Source organism: Schistocerca piceifrons, chromosome 10, assembly GCF_021461385.2.
Source record: "Schistocerca piceifrons isolate TAMUIC-IGC-003096 chromosome 10, iqSchPice1.1, whole genome shotgun sequence".
In the NCBI taxonomy this organism is placed as follows: domain Eukaryota; kingdom Metazoa; phylum Arthropoda; class Insecta; order Orthoptera; family Acrididae; genus Schistocerca; species Schistocerca piceifrons.
The window spans coordinates 24,009,654-24,027,909 of record NC_060147.1 but is presented as its reverse complement, the minus strand read 5'-3'; the positions used below and the strand labels follow the sequence as shown (position 1 = coordinate 24,027,909).

Genomic DNA, 18,256 nt, shown 5'->3' with positions numbered 1-18,256 from the left:
GAGTTTACGTGTATGGCTCTTTTCAGGGTCCTGTTCTGTATTCCTTGCAATCTTTTGATGTGGGCTTTTGCGGCGTAGCCACATACAGGACAGGCGTATTCGAGGATATGGCGCACTATACTGCAGTACACCCTAACCCCGACGTTCGCTACTAGACTGCTCTCTCTGTTTAGGATGGGGTATTGTAACTGGAGCTTTCGACTTGCTTTTACCCTCAGGGCTTCTAGTGTCTACGCCATGTGACGCGTTGGTCCATACTCACCCCGACGTACTTTACGTCAGACCGCCATCTATGTTGCGCCTGTGCAGACGGAGGGTGGGGGCTGGGCGACGGCGTCGAGGTCTCATCCCTTTTCTATGTGTGAACATAAATGCTCGGGTTTTTTCACTGTTCAGTGTTATGCGCCATTTCTTGGCCCATCTGTCTGTTTTGTCAAGGACGTTTTGTAATTGTCTTGTTAAGGGACTCCGGAACGCCCTATACTTGCAATGTTAAAATAACGCTTATAACTTACATCTTTCCTCACAAAGTATTTGAGGTAGGAAGTTGAACTTTTTACAGATTATTTATTGGAATATGGGCTACAACTTAACACAGGGATTTTACAAAATTTTAGTTCAGTTATTAAAGATGATTTTTTTTCAATTGTAATGAAAATTCACAACATTTTTTTGCAATTTTTTATTTATATATTCAAAAATATACAGTTTTTTGGAAAAAGGCTGTGTTAAATTATGCAGAAGGTACTGTGTAACATTTACCGAAAGTTTGAAACAAATACGTTTGGAAGATCCTTAGAAAACATGTAATTGGTATGAGAAAATAAAAGTTTTGGGAATCGAGCGACAAAGATTGGATTAACTTTTTAGTGCATTCCAGGTCCATAGGATGGATTATCTTCATCCTCTGCAAACTCCTCCTCCAGCTTCCTCTTGTTCCTCCTCCTGTTTACTCTTGCTTGTGTTTCTAGACCATTTACAGCCCTGTCTGCAGCCCGAAGGCGTTCCTTGTCTAAAGCAAGCATCGCTCGTTGCTGTGTTCGTAGATTTTGCTACCATTTTCTTCAGTTGCAGTTACTGCAACACTGTTCCAAAAGGTGGTCATGTATGAACACTTATCACATTTCAGTTGTATTTCACTAGCAAGTCCTACGTGCTTTACTATGGAGAGTTCCAGACCAACTTCACTGCAATGAATACATCTTACACAGTTTGAAAAAATTCCTTTGAGAACTGACATATCAAATATTTCATTCACATCCGATTCGCCCATAAAACATTCATAGTTTTCACTCATTGAACCAAGCTTCTTCTGTGAAGTATTTTCTTTCCCACTTTGACTGCTATGGGCACGTGTACTTGAGAGGTTAGGTTCACTCACTTGGTTATCGTCTTTATTGTTTACAGTAATAACACATACCTTTGGCTTTCCAACATTTCTCCTTTTCTTAAAAGCCTTCAGAGGATTTCTAATAACTTTACTTTTACTCATTATTATACTTCAACAAAACAGAGACTCAAGAAACAGAATTAATTACGAATATTTTCGAGATAACGACAGAGTAAATAAACATGAAACAATCGACAATCACACCAGCGATATATATTGAACCATCACAGGTTAGCCACAACACATACTTTATCTCACATCACTAAAATGTACCTGATGAACACGGACGTTAATAATAACACCATTTGACAGCAGTTTAACAGCGCCACAGTGGGTCACGCCCATGTAGAACACATTTCAAAAAAAATTTAAAAATAGTTGTAGTCTTCGGAATTGAATAAATTATATATCTATTAAAAGGTAATAGTCTGCAGATTCAGAAAACGCAAAAAAGTAAAAACTGAACTTTTCATGATTTTGAGCCTTTCCGGAGCCCCTTAATAGGTTCCTATTTGAGCTCTGTGCGAAAAATGCAGTGACATCAGCGTACTGTGCTGTTTCCACTGCCGGTTCCGTAGGGGTGTCTGCTGTGTATAGGTTGTATAGGATGGGTCCTATGACACTACCTTGTGGTGCTCCTCCTCGGATGCGTCTTTTTCTTGAGTGTGTGTTGTCTACTTTTACTGAGAAACTTCTGCCTGACAGGTAGCTTTTTATGAGTTTTACTGTGGGCCCTGGGAAGCGTTGCGTCTACAGTTTATATAATAGTCCCTCGCGCCAGACCGTATCAAAAGCCTTAGCTACGTCTAGTAGGACCATTCCACAGTAGCCTGTACGGTTAAGCGCTTGGGTGACGGCCTCTGTCGCCCTCATTAGTTGCTGTGGGGCAGCATGGCCTCGCTGGAAGCCAAACTGCGCCCTGGGGAGTATCTGCTCTCCTGCTACGTGCTGCTGTATGGGGAGGAGCAGGAGGCGTTCGTACAGTTTGCTTAGCGATGGTAGCAAACTTATTGGCCTGTAATGTTGTGGAAAGATTGGATCTTTTTTTTTAAAAAAAATTGTTTATTAACACAATACAATCAAAACAATATGTAGATACAAAACAACCCACCACCTTATTAATTAGTGGGTCTACATATTATACCACATTTTACGGCATTGTTACATTTCATTTTTCTACAACTGGCATAACTATGAGCAAGGTTAATCTGTTTGTTAAGCTATCCTACTTCTATTCTGCAGCGATTATAAGTGTGCCAGTTGTAGTATAAACCTACAATTAAAGGCCTGCTCAGAGAGCTAAACCCATGTGAGCATGCCCCTGGCACTGGGCTGGCCAAGTCTGTGTTGTCGCTGCAGTCCCTACTTGTTAGCATTGGTTAGTGTTCTAATCTGCTACTACTACTACTAACCATTGAGTTCTATATCTAAAGTAGAGTGCAGTTGTTGCCTGGAAGGTGATGCACCCGCTGGCCTGGTCCAGTGGTGCGGGGGATTCCAGCCACGAAGCGACTGGCCAGTTCCGCACTCGGCGGTACGGCGAGTACATCTCAGTCAACTCCGAGTTTGTTGTTATCCGTCTTGGTTTCTTAGAAAGTCTCTCAAAATCTTCTGTGGTACCTCGTTTGCCAGAAGATTAAGGATGCTGAAGGTATCGGCACGTCGTATTAGGGAATAGGTGTCTTTGTTGTGTAATTGTGCTCTTAGGTTATGCGGCACATCATAATACACTGCTGGCCACCGTAAATGCAACACCCTGAAGGAAGCATCCGAATCAAGTGAAATTTACACCATGGGTTTGCAGCGATGAGATATGCAACTGATTAGAATTTCAGCGCAGACGCACATCACACGCGCCTGTGGCGCCACCTCATAGCGCCATTTAAGGCTTGGCGATTTCGACGAGTGTACGTTCGGCACGTGTGTTTACCTTGTGGTTGTTTCACAAGACGATCAGTTATGCCTCGTAGACAACAGCGAACATCGTTTGATCAAGTATCCGAGTTCGACAGAGGAAGGATAGTGGCTTACCGAGATTGTGGATTATCATACAGAGAAATCGCTAGTCGTGTTGGACGAAACCAAACAACTGTAATGCGGATATGTGACCGTTGGATGCAGGAGGGTACGACGGACCGACGTGGTCGATCGCATTCACCTCGGTGCACCACTGCACGTGCTGATAGGCAAATTGTGCGCATGGCAGTGACGGATCGCTCAATGACATCCCGAACCGTAGCACAGCACATTGCGTCTGTAACGCATCATCCAGTGTCTGCGCGTACCATTCGACCCCGTTTACAGCAGAGTGGTCTGTCCGCAAGACGTCCATTGCTTCGTCTACCATTGACGCAGAACCACAGACGTCTCCGTCGCCAATGGTGTGATGACAGACGGATGCGGACGGCAGAATGGAATGACGTTGTCTTTACTGACGAGGCACGCTTCTGTCTGCAGCACCACGATGGTCGGATTCGAGTGTGGAGACACCGTGGAGAGAGGATGCTGGAGAGCTGCATTATGCACCGCCACACTGGTCTTGCACCGGGTATTATGGTATGGGGCGGTATTGGATATTACTCTCGCACGCCTCTAGGACGCATTGCCGGTACTTTAAATAGCCGGCGCTACATATCCGAGGTGCTGGTGCCAGTTGTCCTTCCTTACCTTCAGGGCTCGGCCACAGCCATATTTCAACAGGATAATGCGCGACCACACGTGGCACGCATTGTTCAAAGGTTCTTCGTCAATAACCAGATTGAATTGCTTCCCTGGCCGGCTCGCTCTCCGGATCTTTCGCCGATAGAAAACATGTGGTCCATGGTTGCTCAACGAGTGACCCAGATTACATCCCCAGCTGCCACACCAGATGATCTTTGGCAACGTGTGGAAGCTGCTTGGGCTGCTGTACCCCAGGAACACATCCAACGTCTCTTTGACTCAATGCCGAGACGTGTGGCAGCGGTGATCTCCAACAATGGCGGCTACTCTGGCTACTGATTCTGGCAAGAACCACATGTCACAGACGTCTGTAAACGTAATCATTTCATACTTGGTCAACATGTTATCTACAAAATAAATTTTGTTGTGCTACCTCTTGTCGTTCTTGGTGTTGCATTTACGGTGGCCAGCAGTGTATAACAAACAGTCATAGATGATGTGCTCAGGTGTGCCGTCTTGAGCTGGTGTAGCTCTTTTCCCGAAGCGACGTAGGCATGTCTCTTACTGGCCTGTAACAGAGTTGGCTGGGGGCTGGGAGGGCTCTGGTGGGTTGGCGGAGTGCTGTGGGGGACAGAGGAGAAATGATTGGGGGGGGGGGGGGGGGAGGATGATGATGAAGCTGAGAGCTCCCTACTCGTGATCTCTGTGTTGTGTAGGAACGCAATCGACGAGCCACGCGCTTGCGGGACGACTGTCGCACCTATATTCTGGTTGGGGTCCATGTGCGGAGCCGAAAGACAAAACGCGGGTGATTGGCCAGCGACCAGCCCCTGGAAAATGCCCTACGCCTGCGGGGGGGGGGGGGGGGGGGGGGGGCAGGTGGAGTACCTGTGGCAGCGACGAGACTCTCGAACCGTCCGAGAAAACGACCCACAACAGTATTCCAGACACAACGACAATTTTGATCACCAGCTGCTGCTCCAGCCGCTGGTGCCAACACGATGTGAGTGATTGTCTGAGCGCCGGCCGAAGTGGCCGTGCGGTTCTAGGCGCTGCAGTCTGGAACCGCAAGGCCGCTACGGTCGCAGGTTCGAATCCTGCCTCGGGCATGGATGTGTGTGATGTCCTTAGGTTAGTTAGGTTTAACTAGTTCTAAGTTCTAGGCGACTAATGACCTCAGCAGTTGAGTCCCATAGTGCTCAGAGCCATTTGAACCATTTTTGACTGTCTGAGCTTTAATAAAAGCATAGCCGAAAGCACTCCTGGTTTGTCTCCCGTGCAAGCCGGGACCTATCGCTGACAGTGTGCGAATTTGAGGAGCAGATGTTCAACCCTTGACTGCCACTCACCGATTCACATGTAATGTTTTTTCTGTGCGCCGGTGAAGTTTCGAACCGTTCTGGCAGAGCCGTAGTACAGCGTCAAAACGGCGTCTACATACGACTCACGTTACAAGCAGCGAGCTTTTATTGAATTCCTGTGTGCAGAAAAAGAAGCCGTGGTGAACATCCATAAACGTTGGTGTGCAGTGTATGGTGATACTGCAGTTGGTAGGAGTACAGTTGGGCGATGGGTAAAGGAAGTCACAGCCTCAGGAAACGCAGAAACAGAGCTCCATGATCAGCCACGCTCGGGACGTCCTGTCACAGCCACTGCTCCAGACGTGCTGAATCGTGCGGATGCCGTTATTGGTGCCGACCGGCGCATCATAACTCGACAACTGGCTCTACAGTTGGTCAGCATTGGAAGTGCGTCTGCAATAATCGAGAGTCTCGGATATTCACGATATTCACGATGGGTTCCACGAATGCTCGCAGTGGACCACAAGATTCAAAGAAACGCCATTTCATCTGAATTGTTAGGGGGTTTTGAGACCGACAGAGAGATTGTCTACGGGGAACACACGAGAGTGTCAGTCATGCAGTGAAAATATGGCTAAGCCTACAGGACACCAGGACACCACCAGGTTCCACAACGTTGGCGTACAGCCATAGGACGGGATGGAGAGTACGTAGTAAAATAGACATGGACAACACATGTTGATGTATACTGTCACCAAATTCTGACTCTTAACAATAAATATGTTGTGAGAAAAAAATATGCAGCATTATTTATTGAGCGACCCTCGTAGATTTACTACACGTAAACTTTTTACCGTTTCAAAAATTGTGAAGTCAGGGGAGTGTTTCGAAATATATAAAAACGTTGAAAGATGTGATTGCGCAATTGTAAAGTACATTGGCAACGATGGAAGTTATATTTCGACATTTTTGTTTTATCGCCTACTGTTTCGACGATGTGAGCTCAGAAAGGTAACAACCGCGCTTTCTTCGCGGCAGTTTTCACTTCAGCGGCCGTATGGACACGTATAAAAAAAATATTTTGAGCTAGACTACTACATATGCCGCGCGGTCAGAGGCGCCTTGCCACGGTCCGTGCGGCTCCCCCCGTCGGAGGTTCGATTCCTCCCTCGGGCACGGGTGTGTGTGTGTTGTCCATAGCGTAAGTTAGTTTAAGGGGGGCACGACGTCAAACGGGCCGGCTTGGAGCAGGAGAGGCACCACAGGAGATTTTAATTTCCAGTGCCTATACTTTTACAAGTAAATTCATAAAACTTTGACACCATGACCAGGAAGGATTCAGGAATCACACTCACAGCAGTGGAAGCTCAAAAACATAACATAATAATGTTTTTACATGTGAAATTTCATCATTTTTTCACTTACTGTTGGCTGCATTTGTTGCTATAGGTACATTTTTCTTCACAAGTAAGAGAGGTTCTTTGATGGATTTTGCACAGCATACAAACCATACTTAAAGGTGTATGAAACTCTAGAATTTTCCAAATCTATTAAAAACTATGGTAAAAATTGAGATAATTAACTACAAAATTTTATTTTTTTCTAAACATAAAGCTTAAAACGTAAGAGCTCATTCACTTTTTCATAAATTAAATAGATTCTAGATTTTCAGACACCTGTAAGTATGGTTTGTATGCTGTGTAAAATTCATGGAACAGTCTCTCTTACTTATGAAGCAAAGTGTACCTATAGCAACAAATCCAGCCAATAGTAAGTGAAAAAATGATGAAATTTCACACGTAAACATTTTTTTTATGTTTTTGAACTTCTGCTGTTATGAGTGTGAATCGTGAATCCTTCCTGGTCATGCTGACAAAGTCTTATGAATTTACTTGAAAAAGTATAGACAGTGGAAATTAAAATGTCCTGTGGTGCCTCTCCTGCTCCAAGTCGGACCGTTTGACGTCCTACTCAAATGGTTCAAATGGCTCTGAGCACTATATGACTTAACTGCTGAGGTCATTAGTCCCCTAGAACTTAGAACTACTTAAACCTAACTAACCCAAGGACATCACACACATCCATGCCCGAGGCAGGATTCGAACCTGCGACCGTAGCGGTCGCGCGGTTCCAGACTGTAGATGACCTAAGTAGTTTGGTCCCATAAGACCTTACCAGAAATTAAAAAAAAAAAAAAGAAACGAAAAGAAAGAAAAAGAGCTGCTACATATTCGAACTGTATGGGAATCGGCGAGTGGCACTTGGGAAGTGTCACTTGTCAGTTCGGGAATAATATGTCAGGGGCGAAGCAGTAGACTCACTTCTCTCGAATGGTCCACCGAGACAAGAAAACCCATTGCGTAAAAGAGGCTTAAGGGAGCGAGGGCAAGGACTGTCCTTTCCTGCTCGCCAGGACGTCTTCATGGCCCCTGCCGCAGCCGCTGATGGAGGTGCAGAAGGCTGCGAGAAAGCCCGCCTCAGGGCCGTCCTTAATCAATGAGCACGCGCAGGCAGCAGTGTGTAGTCGCATCGGCGCCGTACAAAGCGGCAGCCCGGAGCGCCAACTTAACCTTCAAGGGTAAACACGAGGGCGGGACCGCGTGGCTCAGCTTTCGTAACCCCGAGGCCCTCAGACTGGTCGCCCGCGAAGTGGTACAAGGCGAGATTCCCCGTACACCACTGTGCAGAACCACTCGGCCAGTGAGTGGATGAGGGGAGACACCGCCACTTACAACTGAATCTACACACACATCTACAGGGTGGCGCGCGAACTGTGTTACCATTTTGTTTTTGAATATAAACTTTACTGCCAAGACAATCTAAAAGGAACATATACTACAATGAAGAGCCGTCCACGGAGATTTGTTCTAACTCAGCACATGCTCCACCATTTCGTTTCCTAACTTCCTTCAAACGAACATTGAAGTTAGTGATTACCCTATTTAATATTTTTTTTTTTTTTGTGGGATCTAAAATTTAAAAACCTCTCTCACACCGGCCTGATTTAGCTTCACTGATCAGCATAGTAAAAAACATGCGTATATTAAGGGAATTTTCATTCACAAAGCAGGCTTATCACATTCACACAGTTCAATACTGTTCTGTCCTGATTAAATTGGGCTTAACTTAAATTCCACAAGGCAGTGAAGCAATTTCGAAGTCTCGGTGCGACGAAAATTGTCAGTCGATCTCCTGAAAACATTCGTAATAATTATTAACTTTCGGTGATCACGTGGGGAAGACCGGAGATCTGCTCGTAAGACCGTGTTACCCTATTTATTTGAAGTAACTGGATATCTTGAGCATACAAAACGGCAGGTTCGTCCAGTGTAAATCAGACGTTCCCCACTGATCCCGTGCAACACAGCGTAGTAAGCAGACACTGTCAATAATAATCAGTTAAATAATACGCGAACACACTTACTTTAGTTTGGTTCATATATTAAATTCCTTCTCATACAGAATCTCATCAAGATGGCGACTAGCTCAACAATACACACATATACATCTTCGTTCTTTTACGGCTAGACCGCAAGATCTCAATCCCTCTTTTCATAAGAGAAAACATAGATAGCAGAGAAGCTATTCCATGGAGTAAATCGATGCTCCGAGGAATAATAGGGCTTGAAACTACTTTGCATTGATAATCATCGTATATTAAAGTTTAGGAATCGGTAAGATAAGAAGAGATAATTCGAGATACGTACTGAGTTATATAATTTATAAAATTTCTGAAAATATCGTGGACAGACCGCTGCAAGAGACATTACACCTACGGCACATGTCTTCCGTAATTTCACTGCAAGCTTGAAGAATAAGTATTCTGAGCTCCATTAAATCACGTGGACATTTCGGGAAATTTTTTGCCTTTAGGTACCCCCGAAGAAAAAAGTCACACGGATTGAGGTCTGGACTATTGGGGGGCCCATTTTGTCCGTCATTGAAGCGACCTGGAAACCTGAGTGAATTGACCTGCATGTCGAAATGCTCGTGTAAAAACTCCAACACAGTGTTCGCAGTATGTGGCCTTGCTCCATCTTGCATGAACCACTGCGTGTTGAAGGGCAAGGCAGTAGCAAGAAGCTGTGGAATGAAGCTATTGCGAAGCATGGTCAAATAACGCTCGCTGTTCACAGTTTCTTCAAAGAGAAAGGCTCCAATAAGTCCGAGGCATTTTGCTCTGATTGTTGCCAGCATCATATTTACAGTACCAGGGAAGCAGGTTGCTAGCCTTACTTGCCCCGGGTCCCATTGAGTTTAACCCCTAACGGTTGAGGGACTAACCGGTAGATTTGGTAGTCTTTGCCGTCTGAGCACAAAGGTGACCACGACTCGGAATATGTCCGAGATGCCCAGCCTTATTCCAAAGTAACTGGTATCCCGACTGTCGGGACCACTTACTTGGCCACTCATACGTTGCCCGTGGTTCATGAACTAGGACGTGACACCAGGAACCCACACCATGAACCACTCCAATAAGTCCATGACTGGAAACTGCTGCCCACGCTGTAATCCTCGGAACATAATGTTGTCGTTCGTGAAGCACTTGCGGGTTTTCAGTGGCCCAAAAGCGTACATTTTGTTTGTTAACCACACCGTCTAAATGAAAATGCGCCTCGTCTGAAAACCAAACGTTGTTGAGAGTTTCTTCCCTATTCTCCGCCCACTGAGCAAACAGTAGTCTCTGCTGCTTGTGTTCTTCAGTGAGCTTCTGCGCACAGGTCATCTTGTATGGGTACATATGGAGGTCACTTTTAAGAATGCGTTGAACGGAGCGTCTGGATATTCCCAGTTGCACTGCTGCCTTTCTACACGATTTTCCGGGACTTCTCTGTTCAGCAACTCGTACCGCTTCAATATTCTCCGGCGAACAAACTGGCTTAGGCCGAGATCGCTTCGCTTCCAATACTGTTCCTTCCTGTGCAAATTTTTCGTACAACCTGTGCATTGTCTTCTTGCAAGGGACCCATCGTGTGTTAAAGTGCTGTCGAAAACGCCTCCGAGTCACAACAAGGCTTTTCGTTTCACGAAAAAGTAACACAATTGCCGATCGTTGCTGTGTCGTCAGTCTTCCATTGTCAGCCATTGCTGCTTACTAGTCTCCTAGCGGCAGTATCGTGAATTACACGACATTTCGTAACTCATTTGTTTTTCCAAGCTCTGCTGGTACTGCTGTAGAGATCCCAGCGGGATATCTAATGTGCGTCGTAAATTGTGAAATAAACAATTCGTAACACATTTCGTGCGCCACCCTGTATGCGAGCCGCTGCGAAGTGCTTGGAAGAGGGTATTCCCCATGGCACCGTATATAAAAGGGCTTCGTTCCGTTCTCGTATGGCGCGCGGGAAGTGTGTTTGGTACTGCATCAGCACCTACACTGACGTGACAAACGCCATGGAAGAGCGATATTCATGTATACAGATGGCGATAGTACCGCGTACGTATGATATAATAGGGCAGTGCATTGCTGGAGCTGTCATATTCGTGTGAAAAGGTTTCCGACGTGATTACGGCCGCATCGTTACGGAATTCAATATTCCGAGATCCACAGTGTCAAGGGTGCGCCGAAAATAGCAAATTTCAGGTATTACCTCTCATCACGGAGAACGCAGTCGTCCGTAGTCTTCACTTAACCCGCGTCCTTCCATCCTAATTTAGTTTCACAATCTGCGACGTGGTCGCGAATTGGGCAGAGACCCCAAAATTAGAACACATTTCCTTTACTTCACGTCTATGGTCACAAATTTTTATGTCATCAGACTACCGCTTTCGGTCTATAAAGACCATCTTAAGACCTACTGTTTTGTACTGCATTGCCGCTGACAAGATGACCCTTGTGTATACCATTATTTGTACACTACTGGCCATTAAAATTGTTACACCAAAAAGAAATACAGATGATAAATGGGCATTCAACGGGACAGATATATTATACCAGAACTGACATGTCATTACGTTTTCACGTAATTTGGGTGCATAGATCCTGAGAAATCAGTACCCAGGACAATCACCTCTGGCCGTAATAATGGCCTTGATGCGCCTGGGCATTGAGTCAAACAGAGCTCGGATGGCGTGTACAGGTACAGCTGCCCATGCAGCTTCAACACGATACCACAGTTCATCAAGAGTAGTGACTGGCGTATTGTGACGAGCCAGTTGCTCGGCCACCATTGACCAGACGTTTTCAGTTGGTGAAAGATCTGGAGAATGTGCTGGCCAGTGCAGCTGTCGAACATTTTCTGTATCCAGAAAGGCCCGTACGGGACCTGCAGCATGCGGTCGTGCATTAACCTGCTGAAATGTAGGTTTTTTTCAGGGATCGAATGAAAGGTAGAGTCACGGGTCGCAACATATCTGAAATGTAACGTCCACTGTTCAAAGTGCCGTCAATGCGAACAAGAGGTGACCGAGACGTGTAACCAATGGCACCCCATATCATCACGCCTGGTGAAACGCCAGTATGGCGATGACGAATACACGCTTCCAATGTGCGTTCACCGCGATGTCGCCAAACACGCATGCCACCATCATGATGCTGTAAACAGAAACTGGATTCATACGAAAAAATGAGGTTTTGCCATTCGTGCACCCAGGTTCGTCGTTGAGTACACCATCGCAGGCGCTCCTGTCTGTGATGCAGCGTCAAGGGTAATATATGTATTGCATTCCGTACAAGTTTTCTACTTTCTGTGTTCACCTATTTAACTGGTATTTAACTGATAGTCCGTGCTGCTGCAAACGTCGTCGAACTGTTCGTACAGATGGTTCTTGTCTTGCAAACGTCCCCATCTGTTGACTCGGGGATCGAGACGTGGCTGCACGATCCGTTACAGCCATGCCGATAAGATGCCTGTCATCTCGACTGCTAGTGATACGAGGCCGTTGGGATCCAGCACGGTGTTCCGTATTACCCTCCTGAACCCGCCGATTACATATTCTGCTAACAGTCATTGGATCTCGACCAACGCGAGCAGCAATGTCGCGATACGATAAACCGCAATCGCGATAGGCTAGAATCTGACCTTTATCAAAGTCGGAAACGTGATGGTACGCATTTCTCCTCCTTACACGAGGCATCACAACAACGTTTCACCAGGCAACGCCGGTCAACTGATGTTTGTGTATGAGAAATCGGTTGGAAACTTTCCTCATGTCAGCACGTTGTAGGTGTCGCCACCGGCGCCAACCTAGTGTGAATGCTCTGAAAAGCTAATCATTTGCATATCACAGCATGTTCTTCCTGTCGGATAGATTTCGTTTCTGTAGCACGTCATCTTCGTAGTGTAGCAATTTTAATAGCCAGTAGTGTACATGTTTGAAGACGTTGGAGCTGATCCTCCTTGGTACACAAAACGAGTCAGAACACTGTTGCAGAAACAACGAAGAAAACATCATAAATTCAAACAAACGCAAAATCTCCAAGATAGGTGACCTTTTACAGAAGCTTAAAATTTAGCGCGGACTTCAATGCGAGTGCTTTTAACAGTTTCTACAACGAAACTTTGTCTCGAAACGTGGCAGAAAATCGAAAGAGATTCTGGTCATATGTGAAGGATGCTAGCGGCAAGACAAAAATCAATGACTTCTCTGCACAGTAGCAATCCAGATACTATCAAACACAGTGCTCCCAAAGCAGAGTTACTAAACACAGTCTACCGAAATGTCTTCACAAAAGAAGACGAAGTAAATATTCCACAATTTGAATCAAGAACAGCTGCCAACATCAGTAACGTAGAAGTACATATCCTCGGAATAGTGAAGCAACTTAAATCAGTTAACAAAAGCAAGTCTTCTGGTCCAGACTGTATACCAATTAGGTTCCTTTCGGAGTATGCTGATGCATTAGCTCCATACTTAACAATCATATACAACCGCTCGCTCGACGAAAGATCCGTACCCAAAGACTGGAAAGTTGCACAGGTCACACGAATATTCCAGAAAGGTAATAGGAGTAATCCACTAAATTACAGCCCCATATCGTTAACGTCGATATGCAGCAGGATTTTAGAGCATATATTTTGTTGAAACGTTACGAATTACCTCGAAGAGAACAGTCTTTTGACACACAGTCAACACGGATTTAGAGAACATCGTTCTTGTGAAACACAACCTCTCTTTCCTAAAAGTGTTGAGTGCTATAAACAAGGGATTTCAAATTGATTTCGTATTACTGGTTTCCGGAAAGGTTTTGATACTTTTGACTCTGTGCCACACAAGCGGCTTGTAGTGAAATTGCGTGCTTATGGCACATCGTCTCAGTTATGTGACTGGATTCGTGATTTCCTGTCAGAGAGGTCACAGTTCGTAGTAGTTGACGGAAAGTCGCCGAGTAAAACAAAAGTAATTTCTGGCGTTACCCAAGGTAGTGTTATAGGCCCTTTGCTGTTTCTTACGTATATAAACGATTTGGGATACAATCTGAGCAGCCGTGTTAGGTTGTTTGCAGATGACGCTGTCCTTTATCGACAAATAAAGTCATCAGAAGATCAAAACAAATTGCAAAACGATTTAGAAAGGAAATATGTATGGTTCGAAAATTGGCAATTGACCCTAAATAAGGAAAAGCGTGAGGTCATCCACATGAGCGTTAAAAGGAAACCGTTTAAGTTCAGTTACACGATAAATCAGTCAAATCTAAGGGCCGTAAATTCATCTAAATACCTAGGAATTACGATTACGAAGAAGTTAAATGGGAACGAATACATAGAAAATGTTGTGGAGAAGGCCAACCAAAGATTGCGTTTTATTGGCAGGACACTTACAAAATGTAAGTGTCCGTTCTCTTGTAGAATACTGTTGCGGGGTGTGGGATACTTACCATAGGATCGACGGAGTACAACGAAAAAGATCAGAGAAGGGTAAATGCCGAGATTGTTCCTCGGAAAAGGCACGGTCGATTTCCTTCCCCATCCTTCCCTAATACGGTGGGACCGATGAGCTGTTTGGTCCCCTCCCCCACATCAACCAACCAACCAACCTTCAGTTACCGACCGGCAGCACCTGCGTTTGCGTACATTTGTCAGTACTGACAAGGGAACCTCCCCATCGCACCCCCCTCAGATTTAGTTATAAGTTGCCACAGTGGATACGCCTTGAAAAACTGAACACAGGTCAATCGAGAAAACAGGAAGAAGTTGTGTGGAACTATAAAAAAATAAGCAAAATATACAAAGTGAGTAGTCCACGCGATCATACGTAACATCAAAGATAATCTTAAATCAGGAGCCCCGTGGTCCCGTCGTTAGCGTGAGCAGCTACGGAACGAGCGGTCCTTGGTTCAAGTCTCCCCTCGAGTGAAAAATTTTTCTTTATTTTCGCAAAGTTATGATCTGTCCATTCGTTCATTGACGTCTCTGTTCACTGTAGTAAGTTTAGTGTCTGTGTTTTGCGACCGCACCGCAAAACCGCGTGATTAGTAGACGAAAGGACGTGCCTCTCCAATGGGAACCGAAAATATTTGATCGCAAGGTGATAGGTCAACCGATTCCTCCACTGGAAAACACGTCTGATATATTCTATACGACACTGGTGACGGCATGTGCGTCACATGACAGGAATATGTTGTCCACCCACCTAACTTGTACACTTGGCGAATGGGTAAAAAGAATCTTCTACCTTGCCCGATTTAGGTTTTCTTGTGGATGTGATAATCACTACCAAAAAAGTGATGAAAACATAAGAGTTTGTCACATAAACTGCAACAAATGAATCCAAAAGTCTCACAGTCAAAACATATGTTTTTAACGTTTTCAAATTTTTCCGTGTGTAGACCGTCAAATCCTGCATATGTCCAAGCAAATCTGAACATGTCCTGGAATTTTGGAGAGCGAAGTTGATTATGTATGAGTGCCTGAACTTTGATAATTGTCTGAAAACAAAAAATTAAAATCTTTGCTCGAAGGAAGACTTGAACCAAGGACCTCTCGTTCCGCAGCTGCTCACGCTAACCACGGGACCACGGCGCTTATGAGGTCTGTCTGTGCTTGGAACTGCTTATCTTGCGCATGGACTACTCAGTTTGTATATTTTGCTTTTTTTTTTCATAGTTCCACACAACTTCTTCCTGTTTTGTCGATTGATCTGTGTTCAGTTTTTCAAGGTCTATCCACCGTGCCAACTTATAACTAAATCTGAGGGGGGTGCGATGGGGAGGTTCCCTTGTGAGAGGCAAACAACACTGCGTGAAATGACTGCAGAAATGAATGTGGGACGGGCGACGAACGTATCCTTTAGGACAGTGCGGCGAAATTTGGCGTTAATGGTCTATGGCAGCAGACGATCGACGCGAGTGCCTTTGCTGACACCACGACATCGCCTGCAGAGCCTCTCTTGGGCTCGTGGCCACATCGGTTGGACCCTACACGAGCGAGGTGGTGCAATGGTTAGCACACTGGACTCGCAGTCCGGAGGACGACGGTTCAATCCCGCGTCCGGCCATCCTGATGCAGGTTTTCCGTGATTTCCCTGAATCGCTTCAGGCAAATGCCGGGATAGCTCCTTTGACAATGCACGGCCAAATACCTTCCCCATCCATTCCTAATGATGACCTTGCTGTTTGGTCTCTTCCCCAAACAACCCAATCCAACCCAACACGACTGGAGGGCTAACCGCTGTGGCCGAGCGGTTCTAGGCGCTTCAGTCTGGAACCGCGCGACCGCTATAGTCGCAGGTTCGAATCCTGCCTCGGGCATGGATGTGTGTGATGTCCTTAGGTTAGTTAGGTTTAAGTAGTTCTAAGTTCTAGTGGACTGATGACCTCAGATGTTAGGTCCCATAGTGCTCAGAGCCATTTGAACCATTTTACACGACTGGATAAGCTTGGCCTGGAACCTTGGCCTGGTCAGGTAGGTTCCGATTTCCGTTGGTAAGACCTAATGAAAGGCTTCGAGTGTGGCGCAGACCTCACGAAGCCATGGACCGAAGTTGTCAACAAGACACTGTGGCTCTACAGTGGTTTGGACCCTGTTTACGCACAATGGACTGGATCCTCTGGTCAAAGTAAATCGATAATGGACTGAAAATGGTTATGTTCGGCTACTTACAGAGCATTCGCAGCCATTTATGAAATTCACACTCTTAAACAACGATGGAACTTTTATGGATGACAATGCGACATGTCACTGGGCCATAATTCTTGGCAACCGATTTGAAGAATATTCTGGACAATTGGAGCAAATTATTTAGCCAGCCATCGAATACTTACGGTACATAATCGAGAGGTCAGATCGTGCACAAAATCCTGGACCGGCAACAGTTTCGCAATTATGGACGCCTATAGAGGCAGCATGGTTCAGTATTCCTGCAGGGAACTTACGTCGGGTTGCTGCACTACGCCGGGAAGAAGAGGCCCGACACTGTGTTAGGAGGTACCCCATGACTTCTGTCACCTCAGTCAAGTACTGATCCAAGGAGACGGTTCCCAGTAGTTCCTGATGACTGGGCATGTCTAAGACGTTCCCGGATTTCGTCGCTGGATGAAGTTCGGTCACCCACCGCTCCTCGCTCAATGCGTTTATCTTGACGTGACTCTGTATTACGAGGGCCTCCAGAAACTGGTCTGCAGGTGCGGGACTGTCCCATAGACCAGTTTTGAAGGCAGTGATACGTCACCTATACACTGTGCCCAACACGTGCAACAATCCATCGTAACATCCATCCATATTCCCGCAGCCCCACAATGCGATCCTGTTAAAACGCCTGAAGGCGTTCAACACGAGTACATACTCGTTGATGAGGCATGGCTGTACCCTAGCGTTAACGTTCCAGACACTTTTCACCTCAAAACTCAGCTACAGTTACTGCCTGCAGAGTCAAAACAAGAGGGCGCACAGAGGAGCCTACTAAGGGCCATCCGGTCGCCAATGACCGTGACACATGAATCACTTACACTACAACCCCTCAGTATGGACATGTTATGCCCTGGTCCCATTGAATAGAGACCTTGAGGGTCATGCATTTTTTCCTTCAGTTAGCGTATTAGCGTACTAGTTTTCGTCAAAAACAGTCTTGGTTGCAATTTTAGTTTTTTATTTTCCATCGACGCGTTTCGCCTTATTTAGGCATCTTCAGGTTATCTACATAGAAAACAGAGAACAAATACATCTATTTAAGAATCGCGATCGCGTTGTGCTTACTACCTGAGCCCCCATCTTACTCTGTTACTCGCTCCTGTGAACGGGAACGCGTTATGCAGATCTTGGTGCCTCTCGCGTCCATCTAGAAAAGGTAATTATTTTATATTTCTAGTTTTTACTGAATTTAACGAAGGCGAAGTTGGCCTGATATATTCGACGATGCTCTTTGCCTACACTGACTATTCTTCTAAGAAATACCAAATTAAGGTCCAGAATGAGATTTTCACTCTGCAGCGGAGTGTGCGCCGATATGAAACTTCCTGGCAGATTAAAATTGTGTGCCCGACCGAGACTCGAACTCGGGACCTTTGCCTTTTGCGGGCAAGTGCTCTACCAACTGAGCTACCGAGGCACGACTCACGCCCCGTCCTCACAGCTTTACTTCTGCCAGTGAGTCGTGCTTGGGTAGCTCAGTTGGTAGAGCACTTGCCCGCGAAAGGCAAAGGTCCCGAGTTCGAGTCTCGATCCGGCACACAGTTTTAATCTGCCAGGAAAATTCATATTGACGCATACTCCGCTGCAGAGTGAAAATCTCATTCTGGAAACATCCCCCAGGCTGTGACTAAGCCATGTCTCCGCAATATCCTTTCTTTCAAGAGTGCTAGTTCTGCAGGTCGCAGGAGAGCTTCTGTTAAGTTTGGAAGGTAGGAGACGAGGTACTGGCAGAAGTTTTGACGACGGGGCGTGAGTCACGATTGGGTAGCTCAGTTGGTAAAGCACTTGCCTGCGAAAGGCAAAGGTCCCGAGTTCGAGTCTCGCTCCCGCACACA

At 45.7% G+C, this 18,256-nt stretch overlaps 1 non-coding gene across 1 annotated transcript; it reads right to left on the bottom strand.

Moving 5' to 3' along the window:
* Positions 1–17,763: 17,763 nt before the first annotated feature.
* Positions 17,764–17,838, bottom strand: Trnal-caa. The gene has a single exon. It is a non-coding gene; the product is annotated as a tRNA-Leu (tRNA).
* Between the last annotated feature and the right edge of the window lie 418 nt (positions 17,839–18,256).